General features: G+C 42.1%; 1 pseudogene; it reads left to right on the forward strand.

Moving 5' to 3' along the window:
• The first annotated feature begins 4,411 nt into the window (after positions 1 to 4,411).
• On the forward strand, positions 4,412 to 8,576 carry LOC101543542 (ELL-associated factor 1-like; annotated as a pseudogene).
• The last annotated feature ends 10,131 nt before the right edge of the window (positions 8,577 to 18,707 follow it).

An 18,707-nucleotide genomic window follows, 5' to 3' on the forward strand; every position in this document is an offset into this window, starting at 1 on the left:
TAAGATAAATTAAAAATATAAGAGAATTTCCTTAATCTCAATGCACACCAGTTTCTTCAATAATCTATAACTTTTATACTTGCCACTATATATAATAATATTTTCTCAATAATGAGTAAATCTAGATAGACAATATGACAAATAAAGATGATTAATATATACCAAATTATTTATATATATTTACCCCTGTGTTTTCTAAATAAGAATTATAATTTGATGAGCCAACTAATTTTATTCCATTTTCCATAATTCAGATAAGAAAAGAAGAATGAAAATAAGACGCTAAAGAGATAAGAATCAGGAAGGACATTTCCTTGCATGTAGGGGACCCAGTTTTGGTAACTCTTGTCTTCATTCTCATTTGTTTCCAGATATCTTTTGATTGCTTCCTTAATTTCCTCCCTGATTCACTTGTTCAAAATTGAGTTGTTTGATTTCCAGGTATTTTATTTGGTTCTTCTTATCTGAGTGTGATTAACTTCTGTCTTCAGTGCATTATGATCTGAAAAGTTAGTTGATACAATTTCAATCATTCTGATTTTATTGAGATAATTTTTGTGACCCAGCACATGGTCTATTTTGGTAAATATTCAGTCTGCAATGAAAAAAAAAGTGTGTTCTTTGTTTTTGGGATGCAGAGCCCTGTATAGATGTGTTATCCCTCTCTCTTCTATGAGTCTTAATTATTACATTTATGGAAATTTGAAATTGAACTGTAAATCTTCTCTGTTATGTTTCAATATATTTATCTTGATTAATATGCTGGGTCCATTGAATTTCCACATGCATTTTAGAATAAAGTTGTTAAATTTTTTTAAGCAACATAATTTTTATTAAATAAAACTTACTTTTAAAAATGTGAGAAGAGGGCACCTGCCCTCACCTGTGCCCACTGCACCTGCATCAACATCGCTGGTTCCTTCAACAGGTCTGTGAATGGCCATGTGCTCCCTTCCCGTCCAACCCTGCGCTGCCCAAAGCCTCCTGCCAGACCATTCCAGCAGTGAGCATCCGTGTCTGTGGACTGGACATTAACAAGGGACTGGCTGGGGGTGTGGTCTCCACTGAATGGGGTGTGGCCTCATCAAAAGTGACCATGACATTCTGTGGGGCCAGCAAACTTGAAGACGAGCAGCAGAAATCGTACAGGCAACAAATAACAATGGGAAAAGACCTCAACATAGCTCTAAGGTGAATCAGAGATCTAGGAGATGACTCCAAGAGGAACAACATTAGAATCATCGGAGTACTGGAAGGACATGGAGCCAACCTCAATGAAAAAACCAGTTAAAGAAATCATTGCTGAAAAGTTCCCAGAGTTAAAGAATGCAAGCATCCAGATCCAAGAAGCCAGAAGGGTGCCAGCTGAAATAAATCCTAATAAAAACACTCCAAGGCATATCATAGTCAGAATGATGGATGCTGCAGATAGAGACGCAATACTGCAAGCAGCAAGGTCAAAGAAAGAAATCACATACAATGGAGCACCCCTTAGAATTACAACAGACCTATCAGAGGAAACCCTCCAAGCCTGAAGACAATGGTGGGATATAGAGAAAAAACTCAACAAAATGAATGTCACACCAAGAATACTTTATCCAGCCAAACACTCACTCAAACTTGATGGAACGATACACCATTTTAGATAAGCAACAGCTCAGAAACATCGTAGACTCAAAACCAAACTTGAAAGAAGTACTAAAAGGGCTCTTGTAAGACAAGAACGAAAACACCCATAAGTGCAAGAAACCCTTATAGAAAGATGGCACAAAAATCCGTGACAATAATCTCTCTCTCTCAATGCCAATGGTCTAAATGCACCTATCACGAGACACAGAGTGGCAAAATGGATCCAGAAAGTGAAACCAATATTCTGCTGCCTACAAGAAACACATCTGAACAATCAGAACAAACACAGACTCAAAGTTAAAGGATTGAAAACAATTTTGCAAGCAAACAACCCCCTCAAAAATACTGGGGTTGCTATATTATTATCCAACAATATAGATTTCAGATTGAAAAAGATCAAAAAGGACAGAGAAGGCCATTTTCTATTTATAAAGGATTATGTACAATAGGATGAAATCACACTCTTAAATGTATATGCACCTAATGAAGGACCAGCTAAATACTTGAAACAACTGCTAGCAGATTTTAAGGAGGACATCTCCAGCAATACAGTAGAGTCAGAGATTTCAACATTGCCTTGTCACCTCTGGGTAGATCAGCAAGAACAAAACTCAGCAAGGAAACACTGACTCTGAAGAAAGAAGTAGAAGAGAGAGGGCTAACAGACCTATGCAGGGCCTTACACCCCCAAAAGAAAGAATACACATTCTTTTCCAGTGCACACGGCAAATTTTTCTAAAATAGACCATGTGCTGGGTCACAAAACATACTTCAATAGAATCAAGAAGATAGAAATTGTATCAACTATTTTTTCAGACCATGATGCACTGAAGATAGAAGGTAATCACATACACACTCATAGAACCAAATCAAACAACTGGAAATTAAACAACTCAATTAAGCAACTCAATGTTGAGTCAGGAAGGAAGTCAAGGATGAAATCAAAAGATACCTGGAAACAAATGAGAATGAAGACACGAGCTACCAAAACCTATAGGATGCAAGTAAAGTTGTGTTAAAAGGAAAATGTATAGCTTTGCAAGCATTTCTCAGGAAGGAAGAGAGTGCCTAAATAGATAACTTGATTTCACAGCTCAAGACCTTAGAAAAAGATCAATAAAGAGAACCCCAACCCAGCCGATGGAAAGAAATAATAAAATTTAGAGCAGAAACTAACGATATGGAAATCAAAAAGGTCAATGAAATCAAGATCTGGTTCTTTGAGAAAATAAACAAGATTGATAAACCACTAGCAAGACTCATAAAGAGTCCACTGAGATGTGACCCCAGTGTGGCACATGTGTGGCCTCTCTGCAGCTGTACGAGCATGATTCCAGAGGCCAGTTAAACTACTTTTGGTACCGGAGCTTCTTGCAGAAATGTCTCTAGACTGTGAACTAAGTCGCGGTCCCATGCCTGCCCAGGAGGGGAAAGGTTTTTTCTCTCTCACCTTTTCCTTGCCGGGGGGTGGGGGGGGGGCGCGGGGAGTAAGGGTGTGGTGACTGCCAGCTTATGAGGACAACTAATGAGAGGTACAAGCTTGCAGCAATTGGACACGCGGGTGCTCTCTGGAAGAGGGTGGTAACAGCCCCGCTCTCCGCCACGATGTACGAGCTTGCAATGATCCAATTTCTGCGAGAAATTTCCCTGGACTTAGTTACTAAAATACAGAAATCCTCATATCTCTAGGGGGGAAACTCCAAACAATAATAGTGAGCTTTTTGTTGAAATATTGAATGTAACCAAAGTAAAGAGAAATTAAAGTGAAATTTATCAGTTACACAGGTGGGATGGTGGCCTGGGTGGGCTGGGAGGTGGGAGGTATACTGGGGTTATATTTGGTGGTGGAATATGTGCACTGGTGAATGGATGGTTGTTTGAGCATTCTAAATCTGAGACTTAAGCCTACTTTGTAATTTTCCACATGGTGATTCAATAAAAATATTAATTAAAAAATAGACTCACAAAGAAAGAGAAAGAAAGAACCCTAATAAAATGAATCAGAAATGTAAAATATGTCATCACAACAGAAACTACTGAAATTCAAAAGATCATCAGAGACTACTTGAGAGACTATATCACAAAACAAGAGAACCTAGAAGAAATGGATAAATTCCTGGATTCCTATCACCTCCCAAGACTGAACCAAGAAGACTTGGAATACCTGAATAGACCCATTAATATCAAGGAAATTGAAACTGTAATCAAAAGTCTTCCTAAAAACAAAAGCCCAGGCTTGGATGGATTCACTAGCGAATTCTTCCAAACATTTAAAGAGGACCTGTCACCAGTTCTCCTCAAACTTTTTCAGGAAATTGAAGAAACAGGAAGTCTCATAAACAGTTTTTATGAAGCACATATCTCCCTAATACCAAAGCAAACAAAGACACCACTAACAATGAAAACTACAGGCCAATATCCCTAATGAACACGGATGCAAAGATCCTCAACAAAATATTAGCAAATAGAAAACCAACAACTCATCAAAAAGATCATATACCACGACCAAGTGGGATTCATCCTGGGGATGCAAGGATGGTTTAACATTCGAAAATCAATCAACATTATCCATCATATCAACAAAAACAAAGATAAAAATCATATTATCATATCAATAGATGCAGAGAAAGCATTTGACAAGATCCAACACACATTTATGATAAAAACTCTCACCAAAATGGGCTAGAAGGAACTTTCTTCAAGATAGTCAAAGCCATCTACACAAACCCATGGCAAGCATTATCCTAAATGTAGAAAAACGTAGGGCCTTCCCTCTAAGATCATGGACAAGACCAGTATGTCCACTCTCACCACTTCTGTTTAACATAATACTGGAAGTACTTGCAATAGCAATCAGTCAAGAAAAAGACATTAAGGGCATCAAGATAGGAAGGGAAGAAATCAAGCTTTCACTATTCACAGATGATATGATACTACACATAGTGAAACCTAAAACCTCTACCAAGAAACTCCTAGAAACAACAGTAAAGTCGCAGGTTATAAAATCAATACCCAAAAATCCATGGCCTTCCTATACAGAAATAATGAGACAGAGGAAAGTGACATAAAAAAAATCCCATTCACATCGTGCCCCAGAAAATCAAGTCCCTCAGAATCAGCCTAACTAAGGATGTCAAGGATCTCTACAAAGAAAACTACAAAATACTAATCCATGAAATAAAATAGGACACAAGGATATGGAAACATATTCCCTGCTCATGGATAGGAAGAATTAACATTGTCAAAAACTCCCCAAAGCACTGTAGAGAATCAATGTGATCCCTACAAGGATACCCATGAAAAACTTCAAAGAAATGGAGCTAAAGCAATTCTTAGGAAAATGATGATATGAGGCATCACTCTCCGCAACCTCATACTCTACTACAAAGCAGTAATACTCAACAGCATGATACTGGAACAAAGGCAGATCCGCAGGCCGATGGAACAGGGTGGAATATACCTACACACAACCCCAATTGTGTGAACATCTACTCTTTGATAAGGGAGCAAGAAATATAAAGTGGAGCAAGGAAAGCCTCTTTAACAAATGGTGCTGGCATAACTGGACAACCACTTGCAAAAAAATGGGTTTAGATCTTGACTTATCATCATGCACAAAAGTCAGATCAAAATGGATTAATGACCTCAACATCAGAACAGAATCCATAAAGTACATTGAAGACAAGGTTGGAAAAACCCTCCCCGACATTGAAGCTAACGGTATCTTCAAAGATGACATGCCACTGACCAACCAAGTGGAAACAGAGATAAACAAATGCGACTACATGAAACTAAGAAGCTTCTGCACCGCAGAAGATACAGTGACCAAAATACAAAGACAATCTATGGAATGGGAAAGAATATTCACCCACTACCCATTGGATAAGGGGTTGATATCAAGGATATACAAGGCACTGGTTGGAATCTACAAGAAGAAAACATCGAACCCCATCAAAGAATGGGCAATTAAATGAACAGAAATTTTCACAAGGAAGAAATACGAATGGCAAAATGGCACATGAAAAAATGCTCTCCATCACTAATCATCAGAGAAATGCAGATCAAAACAACCATGAGATACCACCTCACACCACAGAGACTAGCACACATCCAAAAGAACAAAAGCAACCACTGTTGGTGTGGATGTGGGGAGTAAGGGACCCTCTTACACTGCTGGTGGGAATGCTGACTGGTTCATCCCTTTTGGAAAACAGTATGATCGCTTCTCAGAAAATTAGAAACTGAGGGGCTTGAGCAATAGCACAGCGGGTAGGGCATTTGCCTTGCACGCGGCCAACCAGGGTTCGATTCCCAGCATCCCATATGGTCCCCTGAGCACCGCCAGGGGTAATTTCTGAGTGCAGAGCCAGGAGTAACCCCTGAGCATAGCCCAGTGTGACCCAAAAAGCAAAAAAACAAAAATTAGAAAATGAGCTAATAGTACAGTCAAATTGACATCTGCACTCGAATGTTCATTGCAGCACTGTTTACAATAGCCAGAATCTGGAAAAACCAGAGTGCCCTAGAGCAGATGAATGGTTAAAGAAAGTTTGGTACATCTATACAATGGAATACTATGCTGCTGTTAGAAAAGATGAAGTAATGACCTTTGCATATAAGTGGATCAACATGGAAAGTATCATGCTAGTGAAATGAGTCAGAAAGAGAGAGACATACATAGAAAATTGTGCTCATCTGTGGAATATAAAATAACAGAATAGGAGACTAACACCCAAGAATAGTAGAGATAAGTACCAGGAGGTTGGCTCCAAGGCTTGGAAACTGGCCTCACATGCTGTATGAAGGGGCATCTCAGATAGAACAGAACACCAGGTAAATTGTGATTTGAGGACCCGAATGGGATAGCAGATGCGCGTTGAGAATAGACTATAGACCAAACACGATGCCACTCAGTGACTCTATTGAAAACCACAACACCCAAAAGTAGAGAGAGAACAAAAGGGAATGCCCTGCCACTGAGGTGGGGTGGGATGGGGAGTGGGGTTGGGTGGTGGGAGGGATAATGGGAAAATTGGTGGATAAAAATGGGCACTGGTGGAGGGACGTAAACAAATGAAAACATGAAAGTTCATAAGTTTGTAACTGTACCTCACGGTGATTCACTAATAAAAATTTAATAAATAAATTAAAATAAGTAAATGTATTAGGTAAGATTAACATTTTTACAGTATAAGACTTTAATATATTGGGCTTCTGGTCCCAGCTTGGGTGCCAGCTGGGCAGCCTCCCATGTGCTCTGAAGCGGTGGTGGGCCCTCCAGGAGCCTAGTGCTCCAGCACGCCGGCGCCTTCTCTTGGAGCCGTGAATAGGATGGCCAACCCACTGCTGGACCGTGAGGAGCACTGCCTGCGGCTTGGGGAGAGCTTTGAGTAGCGGCCACTCACTTCCTTCCACACCATTCGCTATGACTTTAAACCAGCATCTATTGACACGTCCTGTGAAGGAGAGCTTCAGGTTGGCAAGGGAGATGAAGTAACAATCACGCTGCCACACATCCCTGGCTCCACGCCACCAATGACCGTGTTCAAGGGGAACAAAAAGTCTTATCAGAAAGACTGTGTGCTTATCATCAACCATGACACCGGGGAGTACGTGCTGGAGAAACTCAGTAGCAGCATTCAGGTCAAGAAAACACGAGCGGAGTCTTGTCTCCAGACTGTGAACTAAGCTTTTGCCCCACGCTGACTGAGGGGGGAAATATCCTTCTTTCTTGGTTTTTCTTCCCTCTGGGAAGAAGCGGCGTGGCATCCGCCATATTATGGGACTTTTAAACAGGTATGAACTTGGTGGCATGGGGAAAAAAAAATGTGTTTTGAACCTGAAACAGCGGGATGCTTGGTCAGTCTTGGGCCGGGGCCGATAGTGGCTTGAGCTCCGCCAAGATTCGACCCGGGTGGCCATGCTTTTGCACAGCCGCTTTGCTGCTGAATGACCAAGATCTAGAGCCAGCTACATTACTTCTGGTCCCAGCAAGTGCTTGCAGCCATGTCTTCAGACTGTGAACTAAGCTTTTGCTACCGCAGCCGCGCGACTTTATATTTCTTCATTCTCATCAGTGGAAAACTAATTATCAAATGTTTCCTTGTCAATAGGGCTGTATTTTTGGGGGATAAACTCCAACAACAATAGTGAGTTCCGTGTTGAAACTCCAACAACAATAGTGTATTTTGTGTTGAAATATGGAGTGTAATCAAGGTAAAGAGAAAATAAAGTGAAATTTATCAGTTATGCAGGTGGGGGTCAGGGGGCTGGGGGGTGGGGGGGTTGGGAGGTATACCGGGGTTTTTTTGGGGTTTTTTTGGTGATGGAATATGGGCACTGGTGAAAGGACGGGTGCTTGTGCATTGTACAACTGATACATAAGCCTGAGAACTTTGTAACTTTCCACATGGTGATTCAATAAAATAAATTTAAAAAAAAAAACACGAGCGGAGCGTAGCAGTAAGATTCAAGCTCGGATGGAATAGCAGCCGCCCCATCTCCCACAGCAATCACAGCCACCGCCACCTCCACGACCGCCACCACCACCACCGCCACCCCTACCTATGCCCTTCAGAGCCCCAACGAAGCCCCCAGCTGGATCCAAAACTTCTCCCTTGAAAGATACCCCTTCACCTGAACCTCAGCTGGATGACATCAAAAGAGAGCTGAGGGCCGAGGTCGACCTCATCGAGCAGATGAGCAGCAGCAGCGGCAGCAGCTCCTCGGACTCCGAGAGCTCCTCGGGCAGCGACGACGACCACAACGACGACAGCTCCAGCAGCGGCGGGGAGGAGCCCCGCCTCCCTGCTGTCCTCGCACCAGCGGTCCTACAGCAGCCAGAAGTGGCCAGCGGGACCGGCCGGCCCCAGGGAAGCAGCCAGCTCATGAACACCCTCCCGAGTGACTTGCAGCTGTGTGAGTCTGGCAGTGACAGTGATGACTAGTACCGGAGCTTTGGGAATCACCCGGTTGGTTCACAGATGTCCCCCACGCCGGGGCGTCTCGAACGTGGCGTCCATAGCCAAGAGGCCGGCGCCTCGGAGACACCTGCGTTTCCGGAGCCCTCGTATCCAAGGCTTTCAACTTAGTGGTGATTGTGGATAGGCTCAGTCAATAGTGGGTGCCGTTTTATTTCCCGCTTGTAGAACCTGGTCTCCCACTGAGAAGTTCCTTGGATCCTTCTGTGAAGTCTTGTGGTTTATTGTCCTACTGCTTGCGAATAGCTAGGATGTCAGTCTTGGATATGATGTGATGTTGAGTAAACTATCTGCCACCATGTCAGTGGCAGCTGGCGAGTAAATAGGCCACGCCCACTTTCCTTAGGCCACGCCCCTGACCATTAGGCCACACTCCTTTCCCACAACCCAACAGCGGTCGAGGGGCTAGGGTAGGCGTGCCGGCCACTTGGCCGGCAGTCCGGAGGGGAGAGAAGCCCGGGGTGCTCAGGGCCACGGAGCAGGCTGGGCTTAACTGCTAGCAGATTTTAAGGAGGACATCGCCATCTGGGAATCAGGCACAAACAATGGCACAAGAGCGCAAACACACACACCGCACCCAAGCATGGGTTCAGGTCACCTTGTGGAACTCCCGCCCAGGTTGTGGCTTCACCATTCCCAAAGGTTTCCTCACTGTAGCTCTCTCCCTTGGGCGCTGAACGAAGAACACTTGGGAGGGATCTAAGACACGGAACTAAGGGACCCGATTCAACTGAGTCACCGAGTTGGCTGCCGTGTTTGCCGGCTCACCACGCGCCGCGAGTTCAGGACCTGTGGGGAACTAAGTCTGAGCCGGACTCCAAGTCCAGTTCCAAGGGGACACATGAGTCCCACGAGGGAGAATCTCTGGCTCCGATAAAGGGAATTCCAGGAAGGGAACAGTGGGAAAAGCCTGGAGTGGGAGCAGGAGGCCACCACAAAGCAGAGGTGCGCCGCCAGGCCGGTGCTGAGAGGGCGGGGACGAACAGAGGCTGGGGGAGGGGGCCACCAGCTCCCCACCTGGGAGTCCCCTTCTACACATCGGGGTACACGAAGCTTCCTTACCACTTTCGTGTCGATGATTTAAAGTGGTTCGAGAACAAACTTTGACGGGGCACTGTGTGCGCCCCCCTACACTTGGGGCCCTCCAAGACAGTGTCTCATCTCTGCCGACTGGGTGATCGCTGAGGTTTGAAACCGCCTCATCACTGGCCTGGGGAAGGCGTGGCCGGAGCCCCGGAGGGCCCTTCTGGCTGGTTTTTAGGAACGGTGTTAAGCAAGTAGAAATGCAATTCTGTAAGTTCTTCTGTGGCTCTACTGAAACTTGGGAACATGAGACTACATGACAAAGTCACCCATCACCACAATCCTTTTTCGCAACAAGAGGAAACAGGGATACTCATCTTCAAGGTCCCTCTTTCATACCACCACAACAACATGAAAAAACAGTGAAAATCCCCATTACAAGCAGAGGACGATCAAAGGAGTCCAGAAACCTCAATGGGCGTTTCCTACACACTTGACCTCTCTGAGAAAGAATTCAGAGTTGAAATCCTCAACATGTTCAATGAAATCAATGCAAAGATGGACAACTTCAAGGAGGACCTGGCAGAAACAATACAACAGACAGCCGACAAAATACAGGAAGAAATGAGAGCAGAAATAAAAAACCTTCAAAAGGAAATGAAGGATTTGGTACATGAAATCAAAAACTCTCTGGCTGCCCTCAACAATAGGATGACTGCAGCCGAAGACAGAATCAGTATGCTTGAAGATTAGCTGCAAGAGTCCTACAGGCAACAACAAACCATGGCAAGAGACCTCAAAATAGCACTAGCCAGAATCAGAGTCCTAGGGGACGATTTCAAGAGGAACAACATTAGAATCATTGGACTACCAGAACCACAGGGAACCAACCCCAACGAAAAAGACACAATCAAACAAATCATTGCGGAAACCTTCCCACAGCTGGACAATGTGGGCATCCAGATTCAAGGCGCCCGAGGGTGCCAGCTAAAAGAGATTCTAACAGAAAAACCCCAAGACATATCATAGTTACAATGATGGACGTCATCTAGAGAGACACAATACTGCAAGCAGCAAGGTCCAAGAAGGAAATCGCATACAAAGGAGCACTCCTTAGATTCACAGCAGATCTATCAGAGGAAACCCTCTAAGCCTGAAGGCAATGGTGGGATATAGTGAAAAAACTAAGTGAAATCAATGCTTCACCAAGAATATTTTATCCGGCCAAACTCTAATTCAAACTGGAAGGAATCATACACTACTTTGGGGATAAACAACAGCTCAGGAACTTCATAGACTCAAAACCAAACCTAAAAAAAACACTAACAGAGCTATTGTAAGACAAGAACAACCCCTATAAGCACAACAAATCCTTACACAAAGATGGCCCAAAATCCCATAACAATAATCTCCCTTAATGTCAATGGTCTAAATTCACCAATTAAGAGACACAGACTGGCAAAATGGATCCAGAGACTCAACCCAACATTCTGCTGCCTGCAAGAAACACATCTGAATAGCCAGAACAAACACAGACTCAAAGTCAAAGGATGGAAAACAATCCTGCAAGCAAACAACTCCCTCAAGAAAGCTGGGGTGGTGTTACTAGTATCGGACAACATAGACTTCAGGTTGAAAAAGATTAGAAAGGATAGTGAAGGCCACTTTTTATTAATCACGGGATATGTACAGCAGGAAGAAATCACACTCCTAAACGTCTATGCACCCAATGAGGGACCAGCTAAATACCTACAACAGCTGTTAAGAGACCTTGAGAAGGACATTGTGAGCAACACAATAGTAGTTGGAGACTTCAACACTGCACTGTCTCCTCTGGACAGATTAAGAAGATTAAAACTCACCAAGGAAATACTGGCTTTGAAGGAAGAAATAGAAGAGAGAGGGCTAATAGATCTATACAGGGCTCTATATCCCCCAAAAAAGGAATAGACATTCTTTCCAGTGCACATGGAACATTTTCCAGAATAGACCATGTGCTGGGCCACACAGCATACCTCAACAGAATCAACAAGATAGACATTGTACCAGCTATCTTTTCAGACCATGATGCACTGAAGATAAAAGTTAATCATGGACAGAGGCAGAAAATCAAATAAACACCTGGAAATTAAACAGCTCGATGTTGAACAATGAGTGGTTCAGGAAGGAAATTGAGGAAGAAATCAAAAGGTACCTAGAAACAAATGAGAATAAAGACACCAGAACCTGTGTGATGCAGCTAAAGCCATTTTAGAAGGAAAATTTATAGCTCTGCAAGCCTATCTCAGGAAGGAAGAAAGGGCCCACATAAATAACCTGACTTCACAGCTCAAGACCTTAGAAAAGGACCAACAAAAGGAGCCCAAACCAGGCAGAAGGAAAGAGATAACAAAACTTAGAGCAGAAATTAATGACATGGAAACCCAAAAGACAATCCGAAAGATCAATGAAACCAAGAGCTGGTTCTTCGAGAAAATAAACAAGATTGATAAACCACTACCAAGACTCACAAAAAAAGAGAGAGAGAGAACCTTATAAGTGAAATCAGAAATGAAAAAGGGGACATCACAACAGAAACCAAAGAAATTCAAAAGATCATCAGAGACTACTTTGAAAATCTGTATGCCACAAAACAAAAGAACCTAGAAGAAATGGATAAATTCCTCAAATCCTATAATCTCCCAAGGCTGAACCAAGAAGACCTGGAGTACCTGAATAACCCAATTAACATCAAAGAAATTGAAATGGTAATCAAAAGTCTTCCCAAAAACAAAAGCCCAGGTCCAGACAGATTCACTATCCAGTTCTTCCAAACATTTAAAGAGGACCTTTAGCCAGTCCTTCTGAAGCTTTTCCAGGAAATTGAAGAAACAGAAACTCTCCCAAACAGTTTCTATGAGGCTCATATATCCCTAATAACAAAAGCAAACAAAGACACCACAAAAAAAGAAAACTACAGGCCAATATCCCTGATGAACACAGATGCGAAGATCCTCAACAAAATATTAGCAAATAGAATTCAACAACTCATCAAAAAGATCATACCCCACGACCAAGTGAGATTCATCCCGGGGATGCAAGGATGGTTTAAAATCCGGAAATCAATCAACATAATCCATCATATCAACAAAAGAAAAGATAAAAATCATATAATCATATCAATAGATGCAGAGAAAGCATTTGACAAGATCCAGCATCCATTTATGATGAAAACACTCGCCAAAATGGGTATGGAAGGGACATTTCTCAATATAGTCAAAGCCATTTATCACAAGCCTATGGAAAGCATTGTCCTCAATGAGGAAAACCTAAGAGCCTTTCCTCTGAGAAAAGGGACAAGAAAAGGATGCCCACTGTCTCCAGTTCTGTTCAATATAGTACTGGAAATACTTGCAATAGTGATTATGCAAGGAAAAGATATTAAGGGAATTCAGATAGGAAAGGAAGAAATTAAGCACTCACTATTCGCAGATGATATGATACTATACCTAGAGAACCCTAAAACCTCTACCAAGAAACTCCTAGAAACAATAGACTTGTATAGTAAAGTTGCAGGCTATAGAATCAATACACTAAAGTCCATAGCTTTCCTATATGCAAATAATGAGAGAGAAGAAAGTGACATGAGAAAAGCAATCCCGTTCACAATTACGCCTCAAAAAATCAAATACCTTGGAATCAGCTTAACAAAGAAGGTAAAGGACTTGTATAATGAAAACTACAAAACGCTATGTCAGGAAATAAAAGAGGACACGAGGAAATTGAAAGACATCCCCTGCTCATGGATAGGAAGAATTAATATTGTCAAAATGGCAATTCTCCCCAAAGCATTGTACAAATTAAATGCGATCTTTATAAGGATACCCCTGACATTGTTCAGAGAAATGGAGCAAGCGCTACTGAAATTCATATGGAACAATAAGCCCCCATGAATAGCTAAAGCAATTCTTGGGAAAAAGAAAATGGGAGGAATCAAGTTCCCCAACTTCCAACTCTACTACAAAGAGGTAGTCATTAAAACAGCGTGGTACTGGAACAAAGGCAGAGCTGCAGACCAATGGAACAGGGTTCTATACTCTGACACACACCCCCAAATATATGATCATCTAATCTTTGATAAGGGAGCAAGAAATGTGAAGTGGAGCAAGGAGAGCATGTTTAACAAACTATGCTGGCAAAACTGGACGCCTACATGCAAATAAATGGGCTTAGACCTCCAATTATCACCATGTACAAAAATCAGATCAAAATGGATTAAAGACCTCAACATCAGACCGGAATCCCTAAGGTACATTGAAGACAAGCTTGGCAAAACCCTCCACGACATTGAAGCCAAAGGTATCTTCAAAGCTGACATGCCACTGGCCAAGCAAGTGAAAACATAGATAAATAAATGAGACTATCTCAAACTAAGAAGCTTTTGCACCTCAAAAGAACCAGTGACCAAAATACAAAGACACTCTACAGAATGGGAAAGGATATTTATGCAGCACCCATCCGATAAAGTGTTGATAACAAGGATATACAATGCACTGGTTGAACTCCACAAGAAGAAATCTGCCTACCTGATCAAAAAATAGTGTGATTAAATGAACAGAAACTTTCCCAAAGAAGAAATCCAAATGGCTGAGAGGCACATGAGAAAATCTTGCACGTTACTAATCATCAGGGAGATGCAGATCAAAACAACAATGAGATATCAACTCACACCACAGAGTCTGGCCCACATCCCAAATAACAAAAGCAACCGATCTTGGCGTGGATGTGGGGAGAAAGGGACTCTCCTTCACTGCTGGTTGGAATGCTGCCTCGTTCAGCCCTTTTGGAAAACAATATTGACGATTCTCAAAAAGTTAGAAATTGAGCTCCCATTTGACCCAGCAATACCACTCCTGGGAATATATTCCAGAGAGGCAAAAAGGTATAGTAGAGATGACATCTGCATTTCCATGTTCATTGCCGCTCTGTTTACATTAGCCACAATATGGAAAAAACCAGAGTGCCCGAACACAGATGATTGGCTAAAGAAATTCTGGTATATTTACACAATGGAATACTACATAGCTGTCAGAAAACATGAAGTCATGAAATTTGCATATATGTGGATCAACATGGAAATTATCATGCTGAGTGAAATGAGTCAGAAAGAGAGAGACAGACATAGAAAGATTACACTCATATGTGGAATATAAAGTAGCTGAGAGATACAAGCTCACAATGTTGCGATTTCTGGCAGATATTTCTTTGGACTTAGTTACTAAAATACTGAAATACAGAAATCCAAAACTGTGCGGCTGCTAGTGCGGCCTCCTGACCTCATACCTCTTCATTCTCACCAGTGGAAAACAAATTACCAAATGCTTTCTTTTCAGCAGGTCCACTTTAGGTGGGAGGAGCTCCAAATCAATAATAGTGAATTTTTTGTTGAAATTATGAATGTAATCAAAGTAAAGTGAAAGTAAATTGAAATTTACCAGTTACACATACGCGGTGGAGGGTTGGGGAGGTGGGGGGAGGGGGGAGGTATACCGTGATTCTTGGTGGTGGAATATGTGCACTGGTGAAGGGATGGGTGTTTGAGCATTGTATAACTGAGACTTACACCTGAAACTTTTGTAACTTTCCACATGGTGATTCAATAAAAAAATCAAATTACATAAAAAAATTCTGCTAGCAGTTGTTTTAAGTATTTAGCTGGTCCTTCATTAGGTGCATATACATTTAAGAGTGTGATTTCTTCCTATTGTACATGACTTTTTATAAATAGAAAATGGCATTCTTTGTCCTTTCTGATCTTTTTCAATCTGAAATCTATGTTGTCGGATACTAGCATGGCCACAGCAGCTTTTATGACGGATTTGTTTGCTTGTAAAATTGTTTTCCATCCTTTAACTTTGAGTCTGTGTTTGTTCTGATTGTTCAGATTTGTTTCTTGTAGGCAGCAGAATATTGATTTCAGGTTCTGGACCCGTTTTGCCACTCTGTGTCTCTTGACGAGTGCATTTAGACCGTTGACATTAAGAAAGATAATTGTCACGGGTTTTTGTGCCATCTTTCTATAAGGGTTTGTTGCACTTATGAGTGTTTTCTATCTTGTCTTACAAGAGCAGGTTTAGTCCTTCTGTCAAGTTTGGTTTTGAGTCTATGAAGTTCCCGAGCTGTTGTTTATCTATAAAATGGTGTATCGTTCCATCAAGTTTGAGTGAAAGTTTTGCTGGATAAAGAATCCTTGGTGAGGCATTCAATTTGTTGACTTTTTTCATTATATCCCACCATTGTCTTCGGGCTTGGAGGGTTTCCTCTTATAGGTCTGCTGTAATTCTAAGGGGTGCTCCATTGTATGTGATTTCTTTCTTTGACCTTGCTGTTTGCAGTATTGCATTTCTATCTGCAGCATCCATCATTCTGACTATGATATGACTTGGAGTGTTTCTATCAGGATTTCTTTTAGCTGGCACCCTTCTGGCTTCTTGGATCTGGATTCTTGCATTCTCTAACTCTGGGAACTTTTCAGCAAAGATTTCTTTAACTGTGTTTTTTTCACTGGGTTTGGCTCCCTGTCCTTCGGTACTCTGATGATTCTAATGTTGTTCCTCCTGGAGTCATCTCCTAGGTCTCTGATTCACCTTAGAGCTATGTTGAGGACTTTTCTCATTGTGTGTTGTTGCTTGTACAATTTCTGCTGCTCGTCTTCAAGTTCGCTGGCCCCACGGAAGGCCACGCCCACTTTTGATGAGGCCACACCCCATTCAGTGGAGGCCACACCCCCAGCCAGTCCCTTGTTAATGTTCAGTCCACACACACGTATGCTCGCTGCCGGGATGGTCCTGGCAGGAGACTTTGGGCAGTGCAGAGTTGGACGGGAAGGGAGCATGTGGCAATTCACTGACCTGTTGAAGGGACCGGCGATGATGAGGCAGGCGCAGAGGGCACAGGTGAAGGCAGGTGCCCTCCTCTCACATTTTTAAAAGTAAGTTTTATTTAATAAAAATTATCTTGCTTAAATATATGTTAAAAACTTTACTCTAAAATGCATGTGGAAGGCAGTCTGGGGCCGGGGCCGGTGCCGGCTCGATCTCCGCCAAGATTCGACCCAGGTGACCATGCCTTTGCACAGCCGCTTGGCTGCTGAACGAGCAGGATCCAGAGCCAGCTATATGACTTGGGGTTCCAGCGAGTGCTTGCAGCCATGTTTCCAGACTGTGAACTAAGCTTTTGCCCCACGCTGGCTAACGGAGGAAATATCCTTCTTCCTTGGTTTTTCTTCCCAAAACCAAGGTGGGGTGGGGCGTGGGATGTATACTGGGTTTTTTTTTCTCTGTTTGGTGGTAGAATATGGCCACTGGTGAATGGACGGGTGTTTGAGCATTGTATAACTGAGACATAAGCTTGAGAACTTTGTAACTTTCCACATGGTGATTCAATGAAATAAATTAAAAATAAATAAATTTTAAAAAATAAAATGCATGTGGACTTTTTTGCCTCTCTGGGATATATTCCCAGCAGTGGTATTGCTGGGTCAAATGGGAATTCAATATCTAATTTTTTGAGAATCGTCCAAAACGGATGACTGGTTGAGGAAACTTTGGTACATCTATACAATGGAATACTATGCAGCTGTTAGAAAAAAGGAAGTCAAGAATTTTGTAGTTAAGTGGATGGGCATGAAAAGTTTCATGCTGAGTGAAATGAGTCAGAAAGAGAGAGACAGACATAGAAAGACTGCACTCATCTATGGTATATAGAATATCAGAGTGGGAGACTAATACCCAAGAACTGTAGAAATAAGTACCAGGAGGTTGACCCCATGGCTTCGAGGCTGGCCTCACGTTCCGGGGAAAGGGCAACTCAGAGAAGCGATCACCAACTACATTGTAGTCGAAGGCCATGTGGGGGAAGGGAGTTGCGGGCTGAATGAGGGCTAGAGACTGAGCACAGCGGCCACTCAACACCTTTATTGCAAACCACAACAGCTAATTAGAGAGAGAGAACAGAAGGGAATGCCCTGCCACAGTGGCAGGGTGGGTTGGGGGGGAGATGGGATTGGGGAGGGTGGGAGGGATGCTGGGTTTACGGGTGGTGGAGAATGGGCACTGGTGAAGGAATGGGTTCCCGAACTTTGTATGAGGGAAGTATAAGCACAAAAGTGTATAAATCTGTAACTGTACCCTCACGGTGATTCTCTAATTAAAAATAAATAAATTATTTTAAAAAAATAAAAAAAAATAAAATGCATGTGGAAATTCAATGGACCCAGCATAATAATCAAGATAAAAATCTTGAAAAATAACAGAAATTTACAGTTCAGTTTCAAATTTCTATAAAGCTAGTAATTAAGACTGGTAGAAGAGAGAGGGCTAATACATCTATACAGGGCTCTGCATCCCCAAAAGAAAGAACACACATTTTTTTTCAATGCACAATGAACAATTACCAAAATAGACCATGTGCTGGGTCACAAAACATACCTCAATAAAATCAGAAAGATTAAAATTTCATCAACTATCTTTTCAGACGATAATACACTGAAGACAGAAGTTAATCACGCTCAGATATGGAGAACCAAATCAAACACCTGGAAATCAAACTCAATGTTGAACAACAAGTGGATGAGGAAGGAAATCAAGGAAGAAATCAGAAGATACCTGGAAACAAGTGAGAAAGAAGACATGAGTTACCAGAACCCATGTGAAGTAGCTAAAGCTGTGTTAAGGGGACACGTTTTTTATAGTTATTATTTTCTTATTACCTTTTTGAATGCTTCATGGATCTTGTACTTTATTGCTTTACTAAATGTGTGATGAGCAGATATTTCATTTACATGACCAAATGCTTTTTGGTCATGTAACACTTATTCATACTACTTTAAAATTTTTTTTTTAATTTTATTGAATCATCGTGAGATAGCTACAAGCTTCCTTTGGGTTACAATCTCACAACAATCAAACACCCAACCCTCCACCAGTGCACATTCCCCACCATCAATATCCCAGGTATACCCCACCTTTCCCACCCTCCCCCTGCCTCTACGGCAGACAATATTCGCCATACTCTCTCTCTCTCTACTTTTGGGCA

This window comes from Sorex araneus, chromosome 11 (genome assembly GCF_027595985.1).
Source record: "Sorex araneus isolate mSorAra2 chromosome 11, mSorAra2.pri, whole genome shotgun sequence".
NCBI lineage: Eukaryota > Metazoa > Chordata > Mammalia > Eulipotyphla > Soricidae > Sorex > Sorex araneus.